This window comes from Trichechus manatus, unplaced genomic scaffold (genome assembly GCF_000243295.1).
Source record: "Trichechus manatus latirostris isolate Lorelei unplaced genomic scaffold, TriManLat1.0 scaffold00023, whole genome shotgun sequence".
NCBI classification, from domain to species: Eukaryota; Metazoa; Chordata; class Mammalia; order Sirenia; family Trichechidae; genus Trichechus; species Trichechus manatus.
In genome coordinates this window covers 9,705,350-9,708,020 of record NW_004443959.1, presented here as the reverse complement: position 1 = coordinate 9,708,020, position 2,671 = coordinate 9,705,350, and positions in this window count along the sequence as shown.

The following is a 2,671-nucleotide window of genomic DNA, read 5'->3' as shown; positions in this document are numbered from 1 at the left end:
CTCCCAAAGTTCACCCTTCAGCCAAAGATTAGACAGCTCCATAAAACAAAACGAGACTAATGGGGCACAACAGCCCAGGGACAAGAACTAGAAGGCAGGAGGGGAGAGGAAAGCTGGTAATAGGGAATCCGAGGTTGAGAAGGGACAGTGTTGACATGTCGTGGGATTGTTAACAATTGTCATAAAACAATATGTGTACCAACTGTTTAATGAGAAACTAAACCATCTAAAATAGAATTAAAAAAAAAAAATTTAAAAACAAAACAAATAAATTTAGACCTGGAGAGTCCTGGCTGAAGAGGGACTAGCCCATCCTTACATAAAAATGGACCATTCGCCTATATAGTGGTTTAGGAAACTGAGGAGGCGATCAGGTTTTTGAATGGGTGTCTCACAACAGACCACTGCTGCAGACGCCTTGGCTCTGGGGGGCAGCCTTCACACTGTAGTTGATGTGAATGGTGTCCCCACAGTTGTGCAGTGGGCATCTACACAGCTTACCATAGTATCCCCACAGGGAGCCAGGAGGTCAAAGTCTAAGATCCAGACCAATGAGATCTGCTTATAAAAACATCTTAGAAACTAGGTTAGAGACAAACACTTGTTTCCATGCTGTTCGGATCATGCATGTATAGCAAGTGAGAACTGCCCCCTGAGCGGGGCCTCTCTCTCCCGGTGTGGGGCTAATAGAAGTCTCCTAATTCGGATCTGCATGGTCAATGTGAAGTTCTGTTTCCCTTCTAAAGGACTGGTCACTCAGAGAAGTCAGAACATTAACGAGTCGCCTGAAGGGACATTACTATTTATTTATTGTCTTACTCTGAAGGAAAACAGTTCAGACATGGGGGATGATGCAGTGATGCAAAACTGGCTCATTTTTGGTAGCATATACAGCCTTCTATATATGAGCAGCATGAGTATCTAGTTGTGTATTTATTTACATTCTGCTTTGTTCCAGAAATAATTTCAAAGCAGACATCCATTAAAAACTCCGCTTAATGATACAGACATGAAATTTTAAACATGCAAAGGAATGTGGTTGTCATCTCATCCTGTGATGTTTTCAAATGTTTTTAGCCGTAGCACCCTGTCTCCAAAAGAAATCTTTTGCAGAATCTTAATACATCAAATAGGTCATAGCAGAGCTATTGTGTTTGAAGTACTCCTGAGCCATCCTTGTGGATTCACCAGGCCTTCCTGGGGTTTGTAGAAGAGGTTCAGTGATTTTTCCAATCACATAGCAAGTTAATGGCAAGAATGACAGCCTAGATCTCCTGATTTCCAGTCCAGTGCTCTGAAGCCCTGGTAGCACAATGGTTAAGCTCTTGGCTGCTAACCAACAGGTTGGTGGTTTGAACCAACCCAGTGGCTCCACCAGAGAAAAGCCTAGAAAATCCTGTGGGGCAGTTCTACTCTGTCACATTGGGCCATCATGAGTTGAAAATCAATTTGATGGCACCTAATAACAAAAGCTCTGTTGCCTAAACCATGGTATCTATCTCTTCAGACATCTCTTAAAAATGGACCCTGGCAGAGGCAGGCTAGTTTTTGATTGTCATCTGACAGATGAGTGTACAATCCAACAGTTGGTAGTAACAGGATCACTCATCCAGCACAATACACTCAGAAAAGGACAGCTGGAAGGCCAGTCATTCATTCATTGTCACCTCCAGTGCCTCAATAGCAGGGCTCTCAAGTTGAGCACTTAATGCAAAATTCAAATAAGTGAGATATCTATTTTGGGAGACTTGAGAGGGTGCAATGCTATTACACAGTCAAGAGCTCTTGGCTCCTTGTGAGGCAGAGGGATATTTGCCCTTGAGATTTTTCTTGAGAAAGACAGGGAGCCTAGGCTAATTTCAGTACATACGCAATTTCTCTTACAATGGTTTTTACTCTTCAGAATTAAGGAGAAAATGATTAGTCTCCATTTCTACCTAAGAAGTATATCTTTTCCAGAGCGACTATATATATTCTTCACTTTGCATTGAATAAATTAGCAATGGACTTGCTTTACCTTTAAGGAAGCTGTCCAGGAATCAGGAGCAAAGTCAGAGCAGAAGGTTTAGAAGTCAAGTGCAAGCTGAATCTTCCAAATCCTTTATCAGTAAGACCTTTTAGCTGTAAACAATAGGAACCAAATAAGGCTAAGTTAAGCAGAAAAAGAGTTTATTGGAAGACTACTTAGGAGTTCATACAATTGATGAGAAAACTGAAAAACCAGCTCAGAAAACAACAGGAAGCAGCTGGAGGACTCAGCCTGCCATGTGCAGCAGTTTGGGAGGATATCACCACCAGCATTGCTGCCACGGAACTCAGCCTTCAAGTCATCATCAGAAACTCCATGCCACCAAGAATAAACCTTCAAATGCTCCTGCATTTTGTATACCTTCCCTCAGGACTCTGGGACCTGGGTAGGAACATCTAGTGTTCCGGTTGCCAAGAGATGGGAATCTGGCTCTGCCTCCTACCAAGGCCCACACAATGGGACTTCTTGGGCAAACAGGGTTTTCAGATGCTGGCAGACAAATACGACCAATGTCCACAGCAGTCCCTTCTAGCTTTAAGTCCTACAGCCTATTGATCTGAAACAGGAAATAAAAAGGAGAAATAATTCTAATAGCAACATAGGGATCAAACTATAAGAAATCAGATTCTGTTTCTGATGAAT